The sequence below is a fragment of the Pteropus alecto genome, unplaced genomic scaffold, assembly GCF_000325575.1.
Source record: "Pteropus alecto unplaced genomic scaffold, ASM32557v1 scaffold10, whole genome shotgun sequence".
NCBI classification, from domain to species: Eukaryota; Metazoa; Chordata; class Mammalia; order Chiroptera; family Pteropodidae; genus Pteropus; species Pteropus alecto.
Window position 1 is genome coordinate 564,996 of NW_006431210.1, and position 24,592 is coordinate 589,587.

General features: G+C 36.8%; 1 protein-coding gene across 8 annotated transcripts in view; it reads right to left on the reverse strand.

Moving 5' to 3' along the window:
- Positions 1 to 24,592, reverse strand: part of THRB (thyroid hormone receptor beta) — a 323,409-nt gene that overhangs the window by 132,325 nt on the left and 166,492 nt on the right. The window contains exon 3 of one of the 8 annotated variants that reach the window (XM_025039041.1): positions 1,136 to 1,176. The exons of the other annotated variants lie outside the window; for them this stretch is intronic. The gene's annotated coding sequence lies outside the window, so the exon portion shown is untranslated. The remainder of the gene's footprint in view (positions 1 to 1,135; positions 1,177 to 24,592) is intronic. 8 annotated transcript variants of the gene reach the window in all.

A 24,592-nucleotide genomic window follows, 5' to 3' on the forward strand; every position in this document is an offset into this window, starting at 1 on the left:
CAGGAACAATCCAGTTCCAGTGGCTTGTGAATAGAACTCTTTCGAAGACTAAAGTAGCCTTCGAAGCTAATATGCTCAAACCTGAATATTAGTACCGGCTTTGTTTTCAGTTCGACACACTCTTTTTTTCTGCTCTCACACATATACTGTTTGTGGATTTGTAAACCAAGACCCAGGGAGTCTAAGGGATGTGCGAATGTGAGATATCCCCAGGTCTCTCATCCTTTGCTTTCCCCACAAACTACTTGGCTCCCAGCTGGTACTCTCCTCCTCCAAATATTTTTGAAACAGGAAGTTTGCATCTTGGATTTCAACACAAACAGAAATGTTTGTTTGGAAAAGGAATATAGAAAGCAACATGTAGCAGTCATTTTAAATTCATACAAGTATAAAAAAAAATGTTATAGTCTTGAGTGACCAAAAATTAATTGAAACATTATGTTTAAAAATGCACTGGCGGTTTGCTCAAAGCTTTAATAATCACTTCTAAATTTATGAAAATTTAGAGTTGAACAACTGGTCTCACATTAATCTATTAATGAAGACGCTAAAATGAATAATTCTTGATGACATTTCTGTTTTTTTTTAGGACTGTTCCATTTTGAAAGGCCAGTATAGAGTTAGGTGCCTTCGCTGCTCCTATACCTGCTGCAGAAAACTTTATTGTCTGATAGTTTCTTTATGAGGGGAAAGAAGTCAAGGAAAAAGAAACTGCCAATGATTCTGAGAGCCTTGTTTTAGTGACATCATCATGGCAAAATGTCTTTTGGCCATATTGCTATTTATTATTGGCTCTGACCTGAACAGGATGGGGATTTGTGTTTTTCTTTGGGTTTTTGAGAGCAACCTAACTCTGTGACTGTTGTGGACTTCTTTTCTGCCATCTTCTTTGGATTTCAGGAATTGCCTGGGAGAAGATAATCAAAGGCAGTGGCTCTTACCCTTTGCTGTGTAGCCGAATCACCTGGGGACTTTAAAACACAACTCAAAAGACCTTTGAGATTCTGATTCAATAGGTCCCACTGCACCTCCTACAACCCTCCACTTTTGGAAAAGGCTCTCTCCAGGTGATCTGATATACAACAGAGGCTGAATAACTACTGGACTCGGACACATCAATGGGCTTTGTACTTACCCCTAAACTGCCACTTCCCCAGGAACTGAAATGTCCAGAGACTGCAAGAGAAGAAAGGAATCTGGGGATTCTCCCAATATGTTTCTATGTCTTTTATGAACCTCCTTTTCATGCTCTTGTAGACAGCCTTCTGAACAACAAACTCTACTATCTTTATCATATCTGACTTCACTAAGTAGTACTGTTTTTGGCAGTTTCTAAACCATTCTCCCAAATGTTGCCAGTTAGTGTATAATAATTGATATTCACATTGTCCAATTGGTTGACGAATGAACTTTTAGGTAATTCATTTGAAAGCTTTTATCACTAGCTCTAAATAATCAAGTCAATTATTCGTTCATTTATTTTTTCATTCATCCTTCATTAAAAAGTAAATGCATTCCCCAGACATTTATTAAGCACTTAGAATAGTGAAGTGATTAACAGCCTGAGATCAAGCGTCTTCTTGGGTTCAAAGCCAGCTCCATTATTTCTCAACTTTTTGATCTTGAATAAAGTATCTAACTTCATAAATCTCAAGTTCCTTATCTGCAAACAGGAATAATAATGGAACCTGCCTCATTGACGGTGCTATGAGAAAATGAACTTGAAAACAGTTAGTACAGTGCCTAGGACATGGCAACTATGCAGTAAAGGTTAGCCATTATTATTATCATCATGTGTAAGGCAGCCGGCTAGGCACTGAGGATACCAAGATGGATAAGATTAGATGATTTACAGTATAGCAGTGAGGAGTCAAGCACCAATTAAATACATGGAGTAAATGTGCAGGAAACACCTGGGTAGATCTGATGTCTATTATAGGTGGGTCAGGGAGGGAGAATAATAAGTGCCCAGGGAAGCCTGAATGATATGATGTTGGAGTAAAGTTCTGAAGGAAGATTAGTATTGAATGACAAAAGATAATTTATCTATAATAAAGTAATTTTGCATTACATTGACCATTGAGATTACAAGTGTGTTAGCATTTTTTTTAATGTTCATTTTTAGGGTTATGCCTCGTTATGGGCAGGTTTGTGTTCCCCCCAAATTCATATGTTGAAGCTCTAACCCTGGGACTTTCCTGATGAGATTAGCATCCTTAAGAGAAGAAGAAAACAGAGAAATCTCACTCTCTTCAAGTGCATGTACTAAGGAAAGGCCATGTGAGAACAAAATAAGAAGACAGACATCTGCAAACTTGGAAGAAGGTCCTCACTGGATATTGAATCTGTCAGCACCTTAATGTTGGACTTCCCAGCCACCATAACTATGAGAAGTAAATTTTGGTTGCTTAAGCCACCTAATCCATGGTATTTTGTTATAGCAGCCTGAGCTGACTAAGACATGACCCTTCATTTACGAGCCTTTATCAGTCATGCAGAGTTTACCAATATCGGCATGTTTTTATAAAATAGTAAGATCTAAAGAAAACATTATGTTTTTAAATATTATTTTTTCAGTGGAGTTCAAGAAGATACCTATAGATGCAAAGAAAGGAAGAAATCCCGGACATACTTTATTTCTTCTCTGTTCAACCCTATTGCCATCACTAGCTAAGAGGCAAGAAAGGAATATGTGGGCAGCTGACTTAATGCATATGGTTTAATATATCAGCCTCAACTATTAGATTCCTCTTCTCTAAACATCTCAAAAATCTGCATTTGGACAAAAGGCTAGATCATTTGTAGATATAGCTGAAGAATGTCTATCTGCTCTTAGGCTGAGGTCACTCATATCAAGCTCCATGCATTTTGCTAAGACCTTTGTTTATTCATGTTGAAACCAGAATAGTTTCAAGGCTTAATACCATGGAATGACTAAAGAAATAGAAATTTTTATACGGAAACAAAATTTCCTCATTGCAACATCTCTTTACACCCTTCTTTACCTTTATTCCTCACTACTAGCCAGGGTGGGATGGGGTATGGAACCAGGAGGAACACAACAGTGGGGTTTAAATGGCCCTTATTACTTTCAACTTCAGTGTGCTCCTGCAAATTAAGAAGTTGAAGATCAAGTTTGACAGAAGTTGAAGTTGCGTAAATTCCAATGAATAATAGTCAACATTCATGAGGTGTAGATTCTCAAGCAACCCTTTAAAGGCCCTGTAGCTGATGATGGAAATTCAGGCTCTTCTTGGGAGTTTCTAGAATATCCAGTATAACTTACAGACGCAATGTGGGTGGGGTTTTACACAGCCACCTTAGACAGGAGTCCTTTTCATGTCTTTTTCTTTGCCACTGAACATTCCTTCTTGGCTCCCCCTACCCCTACCTGGTACCCTTGGTTTAGTTCTCTTCTCCTTCATTCCGATCTAAGTCCTGCATAGTCACCATTAAATCAGACTCCTAAGGATACGAGGATTTAAAAATCTCCCTAACTCCAACCCTTTCCTCTGCATCAGGTCTGGACTGGTTGAAAACAGAAAAGAACCTAGCAATTGAACTTTATGTTCATTCAAGTATATTATCTTATTTGAAGCTCACATCCATTCTACGAGCAACGTGGGCCAAGAGTGGTTTTCCTAGTATAGAGAAGTAGAAATTCAGTCACAGGAAAGCATAATTTGTACTAGGTGACAGTCTTCCGATTTATAGGTGAAATGAGTCATCCTCAAGGGTACTGATACCCTGTTGAATACTCTTCTAGCTCTTTCTTATCTCTAGGTCCATTTGCTAGAGATAAGAAAACTAAATTTTAATGGGAGAGATGTCTCAGCTTTCTTCTGCAATCCTTGAGAATGCCCAAGAATCTTTATCTTCAGTAACTTCTCTTGATGGTCTTTAAATGTTTTCTGGATGGTATGGGGAACACAAAAGTATGAAGGTAGGACACCTGCAGTGGCCCCTTTAAAGTTAAACTAAATGTTGCATTGTAAGAAAACAATTAAAATCTAGCTCCTGGGCTGATTACATCCAGTCCACTCTCTGCTGTCGTCACCTGATAAATTCTCATCCTACTTTGTCATGAGCTTAAAAAGGAAACACCAGTAGCCAAAGACCAAGAGGAGAAGAGAATGTTTACTCATATAACTAATGAAAACTGCCAAGCATAGAATTTCCCGTGCACTTATCTTCGATTTTCTCTACATGTATAGTTTTCACAAAAGCTGAGGCTCTTAAGTCGTACTGAATCAGATTCTGATTTGGTACATTAATACATCATGGTATCAGGAACCTGATAACACAATTTTCTTTAGGTTTTAAGAACACCTTTTAGTTTGTCCCATATCTAGAAAACAAATTTTCACCTAGGTGGCCAGAGCAGAACAAGTTGTGGCCAAAGGAAATGAAAGGAAGGCTGAGGGAAGGCCATGAGATGGCAAGTGGCTAGAAGCCCAGAGAAGACTCAGTTCCTGGTCTTGGTAAGACATGAGGCATGATTGGCCGCTGCAGAGGGAAGTTTTCTAAATCAACATCATGAGTTTTCTTTTCCACTGCCTGCATCTGAAATACCTACATTCCTTACTACCTGGAAAACAGGCCAACCAACCCTCTTTTGTTATCAGTTAAGAGTTGGACTTGAAAGGACAGTTCTAAAACTAGAATCTGTGGAATTCCATTTACCTTCTGAGTAATTTTTTTTAACTCCTTGTTATTTTTTGGCTGAGACACTCTTCCATTAATAGACTGAATACCTGTTTATTCCACTGCTATTAAAAAGTCTGAAAGCTGCCAAAGGATGCTTTTACCATGTTCCTAGCAATGAATAGTCCTACCTTTTCCTGCCGATATAAGCAAAGCTGTGATTGACTGCCAAACTTAAAATTTCTGGGCTGAATCAAGTACACTGAAGCAGTGTTTTTCAAACTATGGGTCTCCACCCATTAGTGGGTTGTGGAATCAATTTAGCGGGTCACACGAAGTACCTTTTAAGAAATGAAATAAAGGAGACTGCAAAGCATCAGAGGTCGTCGCATTTTCTAAGAGTAAAGATTGTTTTGTGCAACTTTTGAGTTTGGAGACACACACCACTCGTAGACTCAATGGTTATGTAAAATGTATTTCTTACCGTGGACTGTGGTCATCAATTTAAAAGCCATTCCACCAAAGCAATTCCAGAAACACTGAAAGAAGTGACTTGCTTAAGGAAATAGAGCCCTTCTGATTTCTGACTGTCGTCCAGAGTGCTGGCTAAGAAAAGGGAGGGGATGAGGAGACTCACAGAAAGTGGACAAGAGCCCAGGATGGGGTTTCAAGCCAGAGACTTGCTGGCCAAATGAGAGGGTTGGCATGTGGACAAACAAGGGCTTTATTACTGCTGCTTAATAGCTGCATGAAGACTAAGGAGTTTTTAAAGAAATCAAGCACATAGGATTCAACAGCACCAACAAGATCTCAAGGTATGCGACTTCACTTTGAGAGAGATATTTCAGGAACTGCACGGTTGGCGATTTGCACAAAGTTCTAAATGCTTGGTAAATGCAAACAAAACTTCAAGTGCTTGAGATGTATATTCTGTTAGGTTAAAACATAAAACATTGACACAATCCGGTGGTTTTAACCTACAAATATTGCAATTTTATAAGGTTCTGTCTTCAAAGAAACTGCTTTCCAATTTTCCTTCAGGTAAAACAGCCAGTGCGTTGGTGTATATCCATCTGTCTATTTATCCATTTATCTAACTTTCTCGGGGGTCGGGTGTGGGGGTTCTGAGGATTAAAATACAGGTTTGCCTTTCAGAAATGAAGCAAAACTTAAAATATCACTTGGCCAGTTATTACAGCTGCACTTAAAAGAAACCTAATTATCTTGAGGAGTTTGTTGTTTAGTTGGTGGGTATTAAATAAAGCCTAGGCCAAAACATCTAAAAAGGCTGTCAAATATTTTTTTCTGAAATCCCTCTAAAATATTTTTAAATACCTTGAGACTAAAATTGGTTTCCTTACTTATTAACATGACAAAAAATTATTTTCCCTAAAATATATGTATATAATATATATACATTTATATTGAAAACTCAGAGTATTGGGCTGTTTCCTATCATGCTGACAAACTTAAACTCTGCAACTTTACTATTGATTCCTCCATCACCAGCAAGTATCTCTACTTCTGACGTCTTTCATAAACAATTTCCTTATTTTCCAAGGAAATGCTTAGCTTCCCTCTTCCTGATTTTTACCGTGGCAGATAAAATTTATTCTTCCGGATATTATTTCCTAGTAGAAGAGAAATAAAATAAGTTGTACTTTCTTTTTATTTCTTCATTTTCCCAGAAACGTGTTTGCAAGGCAACAATTTTCCATACTGTCCGAGCTGAAAAAAAGTGAGCCAAGAAAAACCCTGAAACACTAGCAGAAAGAAAAATATTTGGTACTTAGCTATGGTTCCTCCTTCCTTCCCTCTCTCCCTCCCTGCCTCTCTCCTTTCTCCCTTGCCTTCCCTTGCCTTCCCTTCTCTTTCTTCCTTTCTTCCTTTCTTCCTTTCTTCTTTGCTTGCTTTCTTTGATATGAAGGAGGGGAAAGAAATCTTCAAGAATGTTTACTAAGTTACTTTAATTAAATGCGATGCATGTGTCTCCCTTTATGGACCATGCAATTCTAAGAGTACTGTTTGTCATGTCCTAGACTCTTCCGAAATGTCTGAATTGACACAAGAGAAATCTTGTAAACAAAATGTTCTTTCAAGTCGGCGTCATATCCTAGGCATGTTCACTGTAAATACCAAAAACTATATTTAACAACATTTTGAAACAAAAAGATTATGGATCAAAGGATTTTAGGCATAGGAGGTGTGATTTTCTGACAACTTAACTCAATTCCTGCTTTAAGAGACGTGATACAAAATTAAGTGATTAAAATATCCCAATTGATCAGAAATTGAGAAAAAATTCTTTCTGAGAAGAGGAGCTTGATCCTGGGCTGGTGTTCAAATCAGTGACAGCAGCAGAATTCCATAGCAATGACTCACCTTGAAACCTTTTATTTGGAGATCCCAAAGCAGTCATCTAGCTCAAGAAGCTAATATTTTTCTTTGCTCTCGGGCATGAAATAAAAAAATCCTAAAAAGATTGTTGAAATTGTTCTGACTGTAGAGAAGTGGCATATGTTACCCAATATGTCACAAATTTCCAGAATGAAGAGGAGTGGTTCAGGCAGATCAGCTTTAAGCCTGGTCTTGAGTGCTCCTCAGGACTGTGTGAAGACAGGAACGTGTGTGAGATGTACAGAAAAGTGTGGAAGACAAAATAAGCAAAGCCCAAGGATGTGCTACTTCAATTGATCAAATCTCATCATTTTGTCATATTGCTGAATTTAGTGTTTAACAGTTCCATGCACAGTTTTGAAATATTTTATTTACTATAAAGATATGATAATCTATTCTTTTACTAATTCAACTTTAGAGAAAACAAGGCCGAATTAATTCAGGTCTCTCAAATTGAATTTAGGTGCAGGGTATCATTTCCTGGGCATGGCACTACTAGTACTATATTCTCAAAGGCCATCTGGAAAGTTGAACTGAAATCAGCTGTGTCCAGGCTATGACCAGTGTAGGAGATGCTGCTGTGAAGACTGAGGCGCCAAGTTTAGTGTGGACTAGCTATTGGTTAGCCACCTTACCAAACTGTTCCCATGCCTGCTCTAGTTGGAAAATGCCCGGTGTTTCCTTTCCCAGGGTGGCAGATTGTTGTCACAAAAACCTGCAACAAGTTCTCCCATTCTACATATCTTTGGTGATGAGACTTTGCCATTCTTTTCATCAAGAGTTAGGGGGTCACTCTCTGAATTGAGGTGACCCTGTGGCTTGCTTTGATCAAATAGAGTGTGTTAAGTGACACTGTATGGCTTCTGAGACTATAGTTTCAGAGGCCTTGTAGCTTCCACTTGCACATTCTTTTGGAAGTCAGCCACCATGTAGGAAGTCACACTACCTTGAGGTGGCCATTTTGTGAGATAACCCAAGCTGGCCATGGAGAGGCCATGGGAAGAAAGACAGATGCCTGGCCGGCCACCAGGTAATCTAGCCATCTGAGCTGAGGTAAAAGACATGTGGGTGAAGAAGTTATCTTGGATGTTGCAGCCCCAGCAGATACAATGTGGAGCAGAAATACCACCCAGCTGAGTCCAGTCCAGACTGCAGAAGCACAAGAAGAACTTGTTTAAAGCCGCTAAGTCTAGAGTGTTTGTCTTACATCACTGATAACTGAAACACCCAGCCTCTCTTATAGCTGAGGTGTGAGTGTGCTTGGCCACTGACAAGTAAGAGGCAGTTTGCTAGGGGTAGCATGAGAGAGGGTTTCTAGAAGAGGGTGTCTTCCCGTAATGAAGACACACGTGAGGAGAAACTGCTTCTCTCCCAGGCTTTGGATACAGCTGTGCAAGCATGTAATGCCTAGAGATGTGACACCTTGTAACTCAGAGAGGACAAACCTGGGGATGAAGGCAACATGGGGGAGAATGGCAGAGCAGCAAGATTGAGGGCATTTTAATGATCTTGTCGTGCCACAGAATTAATAGAAACTCTAAAGCCAACTACCTCTGGAGTTCTTGCTTTGCGAGATAACACACCTTTAAATCATTTTCTGTATGGAATTCTGTAACTTTCAGTCAAATAATGGTAAATGCCATTGATAAATCACTCCAGTGAATAGAGGAGGAACTTCCCCTTAACACAAGCTGCATGTGGCGTTCGCATAACAAACTGGCTCTCTGCACGGTCATCCAAGGTGCTAAAAGAACCAGGACAGAGATGGCTTCACTCAAATATGAGAAGATAAATTACCTGTGAATTCAATAAAATCCCCACTGGCTTTCTGAAATACCATGTCCAAAAAATGTCCCTGTAACTATGATACCATCTCAAATTTTTCACATAATCTTATTTTAATGTCGCCTCAGGTCTGAAAACGTACTACCTTTGTTTCTGGAAACCCAATTTAAATTTATAAAGAAAGCTGATATTCTTTATAGGTGGTCAAACATGGGCGCATCATTATATTATTGAAACCAGCTCAAGATATGAGAGAGAAATTCGAACATATGTAAGTATGAGAAACATTTTGAAAAACCAAATAATTCACATTAATGGGTAATGTGTGACAGCCCTAACCACCATTATGTATACTAAGAATACGCAAATGTGAATGGGGGAATATTTATTACAAAATAATATATAAATACTATGCAATAGCAGGCAGTTAAATAGCCATAAGTGTGTGCACTGAGGTTATCGATTAGCATGCAACTTTCTTAACTGATATTGAGTGATTAGATGGTGCTTTTTATGGCCAATTAGCATTTTGACTTAGTATAAAGACAAGTTTTGTTCAGAAGTTAAGTTTTCCATTAAAGATAATTACTATGCCATGAATTTTTTACTTACAAATTTTATTTCTGTAAGTTTGCTTAGTATAATGGCATCGAACGGCTACTTTGTATTTTTGAATTTAACCAAAGTTTGCTAGCCTTCCTCATTTTCTTTGATGCACGCAGACAAATTATACAGTGAAAGAGGGCAAATATCACTTTTGCGTGGAGTATTCTGAGGTTAGTTGGGTTCCAGGCCTAGCCATACTGTGCGTCCTTGGGCCAGTCACTGAACTTCTCCAGCTGTCAGGTTTCCCATTTGTAAAAGGAAGGGATTTTTCCAGTGCTGTCCAATAGCACTTACTGTGATGATGGCAGTATTCTATATCTGCACTGTCCAATACGGTTGCCATTAGCCATACGTGGCTATTGAGCACTTGTAATGTGGCTAGTGTGACCAAGGAACTGACTATTTAATTTCTTTTTATTTTGTTAATTTACATTTAAATTAAATAGCCACCTGTGGCGAATGGCTGCAGTATTGGACAGTACAGATAGATGATCTGGGTCCTTTATCTAAATATTAATTACTCCTCTAACCCCAACTTTCTACTTCACGTTCTCTTTCCTATATTCACCTCTCCAACTCTTCTGTCTTTTAATCTCACTTAGAATGAAAGGTCTGCTATGCCTCCATTGCCATTCTAGCTTAGAGTCAAAAGCTTAGCATTAACCTGCAGCATTAACCCACTTCTTGAAATGGAGAGAAGGACCAGGTGTTAAGAACCTCTTTGATTTTCCATTACAGTCTGATTGGAGAGTCAGGAGTTATTTGGATGGAATGAAATCTGACACGTATCGAGTCAAAAGGCAGTGTTGATATGGCTTCCTATTTCAGGACAATGTCCGCTTCAGTTAGAAGCTTTCCTGTCCAAAACTTCTGCTAATAAACAATGCCTTCATGGTCAGTATGGGCAATTCTATGCCGAACATTGTCTACTATAATTACATCGTGTGATTCCTACCACGTGCCAAGGCCTAGAACTAAGTTCTGAGGCTGGGAACATGAGTAGGTTTCTCTCCCCTTCTAGGAAAAATCCAGCTCTAACAGAGGAGGTGACACATTTATAACACACTGTGACACATCCTAGAATCAATGTGTGAACAATGTGCTATAAGATTATAGAGGAGGGAGCAAATCCTCATCCTCCTTCCTGGCAAGCTAGGGAAGGTTTCAGAAAGTTGGTATCATGTGAAGAAGGGGGAGCAGGAGTTTCTTAAAGCACCAAGGACAGAGGAGGGCACTCCTGACAGAGGACCACGGCTCCTTCAGAAATGTCAGCCGAATAGAGTTATCCACAAGCTTTATGTTTAAGTTTCAGAGAGAAAAAGTAAGAAGATCTCAGAGCTGATATTGCCACATCTCACTAAAGAGTCCTTCGGCTAAAGGATTTCTCAAATGGGTAAAATGATTCAAACTTTGGGTTCTGACTCTTTCAAAGAGCAATCTGCACTTTCTTGATAAATGATGAGAGGTCCTACCTCTTCCAACCCCACTCAGCTCCACTTCTTGAAAGCAGTAAAGGAAACGCTAAGGCATATTAAAGAGAAGTCTTTTGAAGGTACTGAATGCAAGGCAGAGTCCATGGGTTAGAGACAGGCAAAGAATTAGGAAGTTAGTATCATCATCTGGAGCATTGATTTTCTAATCAAAATAGAACTGTTTTTCATCACTAGGTTGACTGAGTCTCGGAATATGAACCTTCTGAGAGTCTAATGCTAACCTCTGTGACACAGAGACATTTCGTCTCCAAGAAGAGTTTGTTTTCCTGTATTTCTGTTTCCTACAGTGAAGTCACTGGGGCAGGTGGGATATGAAATGCTGGAGTTTGCCTCTCTGGCGAGCTGGAAAGGAATTTCTACATTATTGGGATCATCCATTTAATTACAGCACTTAGTGCTTGTAGAAGCAGTTACCTTGCCCCATCCCCTGCTGTTTAGAAATTTACAGGCTAAAAGGGAGATGATGACACAGACAGGATATTAAGGCCCTATAAACAAATACATACTCATTATAGGAACATACAATAAATATTTGCGTTATGTGAAAGCCACAGGCCAGGGCAAATATTGGGTGGAGTGCTGGCAGATTTGGCTTGAGGCAGTTAAATGATGCTACAGTTCCCTCACTTTTCTCACCTGCTGTTATAAATATCTGTAAGAGATAGCCAAGCTCCTTCCCTCTGTTCTATAAAGTTGTTCACAAACATTGCTACATATTAGAATCATCAAGGGAGCTGTAAAAAAATCTGGGTGACCAGGTCACTCCCCAGACCAATTAAATTTGTAGCTCTGGGGGTGGAACCGGCCCTCAATATTTTTTAAACTCCCCAAGTGATTGCAAAATGCAGCAAAGTTTACAAACCTCTGCTTTAGACTTCAGAACTGTGGTTCCTAATTTTGGAGTTAAAAAATACATATTTCTGGGCCCACCCCAGAACTACTGAATCACCATCTTTAGGAACATATCTTGATCTTTATTTTTCAAAAAACTTCAGAGCCAGTCTGATTGATGCCCACCCTTAGTTGAAAACCTGTTCTTAAAGCACTAAATCTAGAATTTGGATTTCTCTTCTGATGTGCACGTGAAATGTGAGATAAACTCAAATTAAAAAGATAAGGTCCATTAAAAGGCTATGTCGAGGATATTTACTTTCTGGGACATCTCTTTCTTTTTTTTCTTTCTTTTTTCTTTTTCTTTTTTTTTGCTTTCAACTTTGTATTAAAGCATAACACACTTACAGACACTCTCACAGAACATAAGTATACAACCTGTGTAACCAGCACCCAGATCAAAACCTTGAAGCTTATTGATGAAAGCCATTCTTACAGGTGTGATAAAGAAATTATGGTTCATATATACAATGGAATATTATTTAGCCATTAAAAAAGTGTAATCCTACCATTTGCAATGACATGGATGGATCTAGAGGTATTTATGCTGAGTGAAATAAGTCAGACAGAGGAAGATAACTACCATATGATTTCACTTATATGCAGAATCTAAGGAACAAAAACAAACTAATCAAAAACAGATTCATAAATATAGTGGATAATTCAGTGATGGACAGAGGGGAGTGGGGTTGGGGGGCTGGGAGAATGGGGTGAAGGGTTAAAGAAGTACAAATTAGTAGTTGATAGTTGGTCACGGAAATGGGGAGCATGGCAGAGGGAATGCAGTTAGTATTAATAAGATGGCTAGGTGGAGGGCCAGGGGAGGGAAGGAGTAATTGAGGGGATCATCTTATGAACTATATAGACGTCTGACCAATGTACGGTATATTTGAAACTAATTTAAATAAATTAAAAAAATAAAACAAACCCTGTCACTTACCAGGCACCCAGAAATCTTCCCTTGTGGATGCTACCCAGGCCCCACAGGAACCACTAACCCGATTTCTAACATCTCTTCTTAAAGTTTTATTTGTTTCCATTATCGAATTGCAATAAAGTTGGCTTATTTAGATGTAAATAATTATTGAGAGATAATTGAGAAGCCAATAGTATTTTGAGGACAAATGGCTTGATACATCTTGTATTGCTGTTGTTTGTGGTTATTTAAAACAAGGAAGAAAATAGTAAAGAAATATTGTTCTGGATTTTCCTATATCGTTAGTTATTGGGTGCAATTTTCTAACACTTTATAACATTAACCCCAAGCTTTGTTAACAACTCTGCAGAGGTAAGAATCATTGTCGTCTCTACTTAACAGACGAAAATATGGAGAAATGGAGCCTTAGAAAGGAAGTGAGTTGCCAAGATTTGGCTTTAGGTTCCTGTTACGCAGAAGGCTTTTCCCTCCACGCTGCACACTGTCTCACATTTGTAACTGAGAGTTTAATCTCCTATAAATATCAACATGAATAAAGGTCTCTAGGCATTCACGCTATGAAATTCTGATTATGGATTGTAACTAATTTGGCTGTTTCTTTAAAAAGTCATTCCCCAAATACTTTATGGACTGTAATTCTCAAATCACATAGATGAGTTTTTAGTTAATGTGTTCTTTTCTGATTAAAGAAGTAATTCATATGTATTGTAGAATGAGACTAACACATAGAAGAAGAAACTAAGAACCATGCATTATACCTGAGTTCTTTTAAAATAAGAAGGACCTTTAAGAACCCAGGTTTCCTGTAGGAAGAAAGAGTTACTTAATCTTTGGATCCTTTTTAAGAGATTTGATGTGAATAACTTATTTCTAAGTATTTCTAAATGTTCTGGAGTTGGTACAGACCCGGTGCTCCATTCCATATGGTATGCGAACAATTCGAAAAGATCAACAGCCCTCTGATCTCAGGTTTTTTTCACAGATTACCACATTTCCCCATAAAATTTTTTGTGTAACTACATTTCCCCATAATTTTTTTTAAAAAAATAGTTATGATCAAAGAAACTATCTTTCCTCTTTTTTTCTACTTGTTAATGGTATTGGCTGAAATTATGGTATTTGGAAATTTATCATCGGTACATCTAAAGTCTCAACAGAGATTACAGGAAGCCTTGAGGTTTGGGGGCAAGTGTGCTTTTTTTTTTTTTTTTCCCTGGAGGACGAAGCTGAGTACCTTTTTCAATGTATTCCTGTTGCTCAAAATATTCTGTGAGAATTCAGAAAGCAGGAGCAAGACAGTTTGGAGGGGGTACATCCCAACACTGCCTCTCAGTTTCTAGATTAAATAGTACATAAATTTTCTCACTTACTCAGCCATGACTCTGTCAAAAACCACTGATTACATCTCTAGATTTCTCCAATCAAATCACAAAACAATACTCTCACTATGCCTCAAGGAGGGTAGGACCAAAACACTTTGCTACTCCTGGAATTCAGCACATACTCATAGGATCAAGAGACTTGAGAGATAAGCAAGGGCTCCTTCCTACCAGAGATTGAGCAGCTGTAGACTTCAGGGTGGCTGGATACACAGGACTTTGCTCAGTTATACCAAGAATTGGAGAATCGAGACGTTTACACAGGATCCAGGCACTGCGACTTGACAGAAAAGTAATTTTTTCCACTTAAACCCTCAAACATGTATTCTTATATAATCTACCACTCTGCCCCTCATAAAAGCTGATACTTACACTTTCATATATTTCTCAAATCTTTTATATACACATATCCATGATATAGGTGTACCACAGTTTTTTTTCAACCATTCTCCAATTATTAGGCATCTGTTTAGTTTCCAGATTCTTCTTTCCCTTACCAAACAATGATGCAATAATGCAACATTCCGGCATCCTGGGGCTTTTATTTTCATGAGCTAGCTTCCCAGAAGCCAAATCATGTAATATATGATATGTATGTGTGTGTTTTTGCATTGATAGAGTTTGCTAGGTTGCTTTTCAAAAATTCACAAGACCACAGCAGTGTGTGAGACTCTCCCTTCCCCTATCTCTCCATATGCTACAGTTGTTTGTATTATTGCTCTTTTAAAATATTTGCCAATTTGATGAGAGGGATAATATTTCATTGCAGTAGCTGAATGGTAGTCCCCCACCAAAATTTGGAAAAAGAGTCTTTGAAGATACAACTAAGGATCTCTAGCTGAGATCATCCTGGACTATCTGGTGGGCACTAAAGCCAATGACAAGTATCTTTATGAGAGAAACACAGGAAGAAGAGGAGGAGACCATGTAAAAGAAGAGGCAGAGATTGGAGCTGTGCTGTTACAAACCGAAGAGCACCTGGAACTACCAGACACTGGAAAATGCAAGGAAGGATTCTCCCCTGAAGCCTTCAGAAGGAGCATGGCTCTGACCTTGATTTCAGACTTCTTGTCTCTCTAAGTATCAGAATAAATTTTGTTGTTTTAAGCCACCAAATTTGTGGTAATCTGTTATGGCAGCTCTAGGAAATGAATATATGTCCTCATTGTTACTATAAACTTGTGTTGTTCTGAAAACTACTGAGGTCGAGCATATTTTCATGTATTTTTATTGCCATTTGGTTTGGCTTTGCTGTGAATTGATTATTCAGACATTTTCCCCATTTTTCAAAAATTTTTCTATTAATTCTTACGAACACTGTAAAACCGCAGACATGAACACTTTGCCACATGTTGTAAGAGATTTATTTTCTGTCTTTTGCGTTCACTTATGGCATGTTTGGCCATACAGCTAAAAAGAACTACATGGTACAGCATGCTCATCTTTTTCTTTATCCTTTATGAATTAGTTCCTTATTGATTATAAACATTTTCTTGACATCTGGGTTATAAAAATATTCTCCTAAATCTTCTCTAAAATGTTTGTGGGGTACAAAGATGTTCCTCAAAAATATCCATCAATACCCTTCTCCTTGCAATCTGTGAAGATGCTACCTTCCATGGCAAAAGGGTCATTGCAGGTGTGATTAAGAATACAGGATTTGAGATGGGGATTATCCATGTGGGCCCAATCTAGATACACGAATCCTTAAGATGAAGAAACTTTCCCAGTTTTGGTCAAAGGGAGATGTGACTATAGAAGACTGGTCACAGCTGCAACACTGCTGGTTTTGAAGATGGAGGAAGGAGACCACAGCCAAGGAATGTGGGCAGCATCTGGGAATGGACAGGAAATGGATTCTCCTTCAGAGCCTCCAGAAAGTTATATAGCTCTGCTGACATGTTAGTCTTGTGAGACCTGTGTCAGACTTCTTACCTACAGAAGGTAATACATTTTTGTTGTTTAAGCCACTAGGTTAGTAATAATTTGAAATGGCAGCTACAGAAAACTGATACATCTTTATTGCTTGATTTAAAAATGTGCACCTTTATCCACCTATAATTTACTTTTGTATATATTAGCAAGTAACATTAGAGCTTTAGTTCTAGATGGCCTCTTCAATTTGTTGTACTGATCAATTTGTTTACTTCTTTTGCTAAATCTGTTATTTTGACGCAGTTGCTTCAGTATGTTCAAATATCTCATATGCAAGTTAGCCTCAGCTGTTTGTTTTTAAAATATCTTTCTCGAACTTTGACAGATATCATTATAAGTTATTCGAATTGTTAGTAATTGTTAAATTTATTCTTAGGTATTTTACAATTTGTCTTGTTATGGTGGCAATTCCATCTCCATTTGTAACTGATAACTCATAAATAAAGCACACCATGTATAGCCCTGTCTCAAGGTCTTTGAATTCATTATTCCCTATAATAACATGTGCTTATCCCAGTTATCTACATGGTGGGCTTCCTCAGGGACCTCAAGTCTCTGCTCAGATGCTTATTTTTATGTGAGGCCTTCTCTGACCACTCTATAGAAAACAGCACATCAGTGCCTGCCGCCCACTCTGCCTGCTAAGCATTTACCATACTCCTTTTCTGCTTTATTTTTTTCTCCACAGTACTTGTCATCATCTGACTTATTTACTCATTTGTGGTTTATTTTTCATTTTGTCAGCCCCACAGGAATAGGATTTTGTCTCTCTCAATCACTACTATACCTCCAGAGACTCGATGAGTGCTTGGCATTCATTCACTCAGTGTTCAAAAAATGACTATAGTCATTTGTTGAGCAAATGACTATAAAGAAGATCTATCGATTTTTCTACATTTAGATTTTAATCTAATCACATTGTCAAATATCTTTACTAATTACAGTAGTGTTTTATTGGAGTCCCTTGATTTTTGTACGTATACAATACTGTCATCAACAAAAAAGGATAACTGTTATTTTTTTGGTAGTATAAATTATGCTAATTATTTCCTGTGCCGCTAAATTCACTAGCACTTCTGAAACAGTGATGAATAATATTAGTGGAAGCAGGAATCCCTATCTATAGAAGATTGAAAAGATGGTCTTATTTTCCCTGTATGCGTGCTCTTTGCCATGAAACTTTGCAGTGACTTTACGCTCTAAGCTGAGTCTAAGCTGAGTCATGTGAGTACTTTGGCAAATGGGATGTCAGCAAATATGATGCCAGCAGAGGCCTGCACAATGCTTCTGACTTTGAGCTTGCTTCTGCTCTTGCTCTTCCATCACTACCATGAAAGCATGTCTGGGATATCTTACTGGAAGATGAGAACATGTTGTGTAGGGTAAAATTTTCCCAATTGTTCGAGCAGAGGCCATTGTAGATCAGTCCGCAGCAAGCATAGCCCAACTCCCGATCTCCATCGACTGTGAACTCCTTGCATGTTTATTATCATTAGCCCCTGAAGTTTGGTAGTTGTTCTGCAGCATTGATGTGATGATAGATCATGGATATACTATCTTACACCTGCTTTTAATACAAAGAGTCCTAGATTTTTATTTGTTAATTTTTGGTGGATAATATTTATCATCACATTTAAGTAAAACAGAAACATCAGATGACTAAGGTTTTTCTAATTAAAAATGACTAAATTTTACAAATGCCTTTTGCACTTGTTATAACCTTTTTTTCTTTCATTTAATCTACTGATGAGACAATTTTGATAGATTTTCTGATTTTTAACCATGTTTCTATTCTAGGAACAAGTTCTTGGTCAGAGAATATTATTCTTCTGGGGTACTTCTGAATTTTATTTGGTAAAGTTTTATTTAGAAGTTTGTGCCTATGTGTATAAGTGAAATTGGTCCATTTTTGTCTGTATTTTATCAGGTTTGGAATAAAGTTTATATTGGTTTTAGGAAATGATTTGGGAACTTTCAGAACTGATCAAGGAATCCAAATACAGAAAGGACGTAAAGTTTCGAAAAACATAAGCCAAACAACCTGATTTGTGTACAGAACTTGCATCATAATGGAACATTAATAAAATCTAAATTGCAAGGCTGAAAAGAAAACTTTAACTTATTTTAATAAGTAGATACTTTAATAGAGCATAATCTTAGATTATAAGCAAAAAAATGGATATTAAATAATAAAGCAATAGCTAATCAATCTTAACTACTTGAAAAATATAAAAAAAATCCTTCAAAATAACTCTAGGATTAATGAGAAAAACAAAATTTAAATAAAAAACTATGTATAACCTATGAAAAGGAGAATATTTATTTCCTACCAAAACTTATGGAACACAGTTAAAGCTATATTCAGTGGAAAATATATAGCTTATAGTTATAATAATTTTGTTACTAAAAGACTTCTAATACATAAAGTACTCATGCTAAGAAATTCCATGAAAAACAAAAAAATAAACCTAAATAAAGTATGAAGAAGAAATTAATATGGATAAATACTGAAATAAATGAAGTGGAAAACAAAAATGATAGAAAAACGAATAATTCAAAAGTTGGTTCTTTTATAAAATATATAACCATATTTCGAGTATGATCAAGAAAAGAAGAGAGGAAAATATTATGATTAAGAAAAGAAACACACAAAAAGATAAAAGTAATTGTAAGAAAGTTCTACATTAAATCTTATTGCAATCCTGGCCCCACTCCAGAATCAGAAACTCAGTGGGGTGACAGTCCAGGAATCCGAGGCCCTCATGTGATCCACATGCATGCTAAAGTTTTGAGAACCACTGCTTCAGATGTAGCTAGTATGCATTCATATACAAAGGGCTATAAGTCGCTTCATCTTCACAAATATATCTCTTAAATTTATCTGCTTTCCTTTCTTTTTTCCCAGAATCCCATATTATACTGAACTTGCTCATACAATTTTTCCCTCACTATATATATATATATTTCTTTGTTTGTTTGTTTTGTTTTGTTTTTGAATAACAAATCTCTTCTGTGTGTAGACACATCCAAGCGTTTACTTCTGTCATCATTTCTATGGAGCGCAAGGGGAGTGGACGTAAGAATTAGCAGATGTACTATATATGGTATTGTTGAGTGGGAAGGTGCAAGTAGCATCCACATCTTGGTGTTGGGGTTTCTGCTGGCAACAGAAGTTGCATATGTGAGGTGCAGTCAAGGGTGATGGACAGGTATCAATGTTAGTATTGATAAACTTTATTCCAAACCTATTTACATATCAGTAGAAATAATAGGTAGTAACTGATGCCAAACTAAGTTAGACATGACCATTTACATGTTGCTTTCCAAGTGCCAAATGAGAAGAAGTACATTTTTCTTGTAAGGGCAAACTGTTTATAATGGGTTGGAAGCATTTTAATATGCTTGGATCATGAAATAAAGAGATATGTGAAATGCACATCACAAAAGCCAGGCGTTTCACATCAGTTATACCATTTTTCCTGAATCTACTGTGAAAAGTTTTTATTATAAGCTCCATTTTTTTTTTTTCATTAGGAAAGAAAGCATCAAAAAATTCGGAATCCCAATTCTATGTAAGATTCAAAATCAGGCTTGCTTTGCTCCATTCCTACTTTGGTTCCTTCTATGAATCCTTTCAAACTTTTTTCTAAGACCAAGTTGGCTCCTAAGTAATCTGAGTCTATCTCTTTCTCTGATGGACTAATTCTTTCGAAAAGTGTCTTTTCCAACAGATAACATACTTCCTCCCTTGTTCACTTAGATGTGCTCAAAGTTAAAGCTCTTCAATGATGTTTTTATTGTGTTTGCCCAGAGACTAACAAATCATTACACATGCTATATAAAAGAAATCATTTTAATATTAATAGCTCAGTCATTTGGGAATTAAGGATTTGGGGTTTGCTTTGGCATTCAGAAAGAATATTAGTTTACCTGTAATTCTGGTTTGGGAGAGGCTCATAGCTGTAATAGATAACAGCTCTCTGAATCTAAATTTCCTGGCACATGACAGGTCTACACTGGAAAGCTCCGATTTCCCTGTCTCTGACCACCCACGGGGAGGAGGCATGAATCTGTCAACAGTGTGGTCTCCTCTATAAAGCTTACACAGAAGGCTTTGGTTCCTCACACTGAGACGCAGTGCACAGGCCAAGATGATTGAATTGTCATAAATATAGACTCCCTGAGAGTAGAAATTATAAACGAGCTGAGCGACAGAGAAAAATTCCCCCAAACAGAAAGTATAAGTTTTCTTAGTATTTGCCTGCTCATAGCCAACTAATTTGACCTCTAAGATGAAGGCGGCTGTATCATTAAAATTTCAAGGTAATCAGGATAGCTGGGCTCGTTTTTTCTAAGGTATAGCAAATGGTTTCATAACTGGGTAAAGAAAGAAAGTGTTAGGCTACTCTGCTACCAGTCCATTGCTCAAAGTCCTTGAATAGGCACATTACTCTAACTTTGTAGATTGTAATATATATTCTTGTAACTTATAACTGTGTAGAGCTTTGGGGGCTGATGAAATTTCTAAAGAGATCTAAAATCTGCATGCAAATAGTTTTCTCTTTACCTTCCCACAATTAATTGACAAAATTTAGTGATCAATTAGGAAGATATCATATATATTTCAAAAAAAAGGTCACATTTTTAAAACAAACCATGATTATACACCATTCTTTTTCCTCATAATAAAGAATGAGAATTTCCTATGAGAGTTCTTGATTGCTTTTATAAATACAACCAACAACAAATAGTAAAATATTAATGTTGCCTTATTACTTGGCAGTAATTTGTGATAAATTAGATGAGTGTATATTCATTGATGTTGGCAAGCAAATTTTGATATCCTACACAGCGCCATACATATGCTGAATACTATCTGAAACCATGAATTATCTTTACATTCACTGAAGAGAAATAAGATGATGATGTTTGAGCTAAAGTTTGTTTAGAACATAAAAGGAATATATAGTCATTGTAGGATTAAAAATACAGAAAAGTATAAGACAAAATAACTAGTAATGTAACTATTCAGATCTCAATGCTTATTTCCTTTCTAGTTTTTCTATGCATTTGTTTTATATGTAGTTGAATTTATATCATAAATTCCAATTTTTATCATTTGCGCCTAACATTATAACTTAACCGTTTTGCTATGCTATAATGTCTTCATAAATAGCACTTTTAATGACTTTAAATAGTCTACTATGTAGCTATAACAACATCTATTTAACATTCTCCACTGAAAGATATTTGGTTGATTTTTAAATACAAATAATGCCACAAACAACAACATTTCTGTGCCAAAATCTATTTCTGAATTCTGGATTATGTCTTTAAAAATTTTTTCAGAAGTATTCCAGAAGATTGTCAAATTACTGCTTCAAAAAATATGAACATTTCTTTGGGTGGCGAACACACAATACAATATATGGATTGAAACCTATATCATTTTATTAACCAATGTCACCCTGATAAATTTAATTAAAAAAAGTGAACAATTGGTGGGCTCTTCATACAACTGCAAATTGCTGTATCCAAATCATTTGCTTAAAGGATCCTTCAAAAATTTCCCTATGACTTTGCTCTATCTACACTCAAAATTTTTACTGGATTCCAGTTGCCTTGAGATAAGTATAAAATATTGTCTCCAGTGTTTTCAGATAAGTTGCTGATGGCCTGAGATTCCACAGTCCATTGTAGTCAAGTTAGGACAGTCAGTATATGTTAAAAAACACTGAGATAACTTTTTTTTTTTTTTTGCCTTAGCTCCTTGTTATCTAAAAAAAAAAAAAAAAAAAAAAAATATAAAGTTGATTTTAAGTTGCAGGCTATAAGTTTCCAGGAAGGCAGGGAAAGGGATGCTTGGTAAAGGAGCATAGGTAGCTGAATTGAGTGAGGTAGCAAGGAGAGAGAGAGCATTAATTAATAACAGTAAACAAAAATAATAGTAAATTTGTTACAAATATAGACATAAGTACTATCAAAGTGCTGGTCTTAGAATTTTGGGTTCTATGAAAGAATTAGGAAGCTTTATGGTGCAGGATTGGGGTTTTACAGAGGTTATAAGTCTCTTTGCAAAGCTGTGTTTGAAGCCCTAGAATGTAAAAATCACCAAGGGATAAAGAACATCCCTATCTTTTGAAATAGAGAACAGAGCAGATAAGCTAATTAGGCAGAAATTATTCTGGAGTGAATAAAATCTTTGTTATAAAGCCAAATAGAGAAAAATAAACTTGAGGAATGTGGAATAGGCATTCCTAAGGAAAGGAAAATGGCAAACTTTTATTAATAAGCAAATTATAAACCCTGGTCTTTTATGTATATGTATACTTAGAACTCTACACATATCTTAAAACTCTTGTTCATCTTTGAATTCACCATACTGTAATTCTTCATCCATGGTAAAAACTCAATAAATATTTGCTGAATTTTAATTAAATACAAGGTTTCTTTCTATGAGTTATTTGAATTGGGAATTGTCCATGTCTTTGAAGTGAAATCTATCTGTGTTTATGGAATAGGTCATGCCTCTCTTTCGTTTTTGTGCCTCTATCAACCAAAGCTCTAAAATTATCCTTCCTAAGTAGGAAAGAAATGAACTGTCCATTTTCTTTGCCATTTAGTTGCCATACCCAAGGTATTCAGGCCCCACACAGAAGACTCGCACTTGCTGTTCCCTTTGTCTGAAAGGCATGTCTCCTCCTTCCTGCTGGCTTCCTCTCCTCAGCCACACACAGCTGGAATTACTATTCACCGGAGAGGCCATCTCTGACCATGCAACTAATGATAGTTCTGCCTTCCTGCACTTGACACTTTTTGTTATTCTCGTTCTTAGCCCCTTGGCTTTTTCAAAGCATGCATTCCAATTTGAAATCATTTCATCTTTTTTTCTGTATTTTAAAATTTCAGTATTTTTCAAACCTTTAAAACTCATAATGAGAAATATTTTACATTGCTTCATGCCCTCACACATACATACAGCTGAAACAACAGTTTGATAAAATAATATACTTAAGTATGGTAGAATGAAGTCCAGTGTCTTCATTCTATTCTAGTTTGTTCATTAAAGAAATAATCACAAAAATGATTTGTAACCCACTAAATTGATCTCATAACCTACTAACAGGGTACCAACCCAAAATTTGAAATATTAGGCTATTTGTTTATTGTCTGTTTCCTCCTGCCTCCAAAAAATTGTAGACTCCATGAGGTCAGAGAATATATAGTTGTCTTATTCACTGGTATAAAGTAGACACTCAATATTTTTTGAACAAATCAATACATGAGAAAAAGGCATACATTAATGAACAAAGTCTCATTAAATTTATCTTCCTTATTTTGGCATACATGTGCTCTTAAGTAAAAATAATTATTTAAGTGGATCATCATTTTCTTTTCTGATAAAATGATTTTCGAAATCCAATCTAATATTCAGGGACCCAATAGGTATTTCATGTCAGATCTCGACATCACCGAATTGTTTAGCAACACACAGAATTTTGAAAATACACTTGAAAAATAGAACTTTTATCTGAAATTCTCTATTTATAGGATGCATTACAAAACTGCTGTTTAAATAAACCGGGAAACTCCATTCCCTTATTTAGTGTCGTTTTGGGTGGCAAAGAGGTGATGAACAAACAAGAAAAAAAGGAAGCTAAGAAAGAAAACAAAGGTTTCTCTTACACAGAGATCTGTCTTTACTTTGCAAACGCCATTGAGTGCTGGGGCAGACAAGCAGGCTGGTTACCCTAAATGGAAGCTCTATATCACAGTTCTATTCTACTTGGAGAAAAAGTTTTTCCATGTGCTTATTTAAAATCTCTCTTTGTCAATCTGATCCCCAGTCACACGATTGCTTTTTGATTTTAGCGAACTAAGGAAAAAAGTTCTGTTCAGGGTAAAACACTTTTCACGTGATTTAAAAATTGCCTATCTATAAGAATTTACATGATAGGAAATTATTTATTAATCATCTTTGCCTTTCGGAAACAAAATGATGTACTTTCACTCCGTTTCCTCAAAGAGAAAAGGCATTTCTGTATTTAAAATCTTTTTTACATAAATAACAGCATCTTGGGAAACTTTAGTGACATTCATTTGCTCTAGAGTAGTGCTTCTCAACTTTAGCGTGTACATCCAAATGACCCGGAGAGCCCCTTAAACACAGATTGCTGGATCCTGCCCCAAGAGTTTCTTTCTCATTAGGTGTGGGCCACAAAATCTGCATTGCTAACGAGTTTTCAGGCAATGCTGATGCTCCTGGTCCGAGCACCACATTTTGAGAACCAATGCTCTGAAGCAATAATTCTCAATGGGGAGCAATTTTGTCCCCATAGTGGACATGCGGCTATGTCTGGAGACATGTTTGACTGTCACAATTGAGTGTGGGAGTTTCTACTGGCATCTAGTGGGTAGAGGCTAGGGATGCTGCTAAACATCCAATAATGCACAGGACTGATGCCTGCAATAAAGAATTATCTAGCCCCAAATATGAGTATTGCTGAGCTTGAGAAACCTTGCTC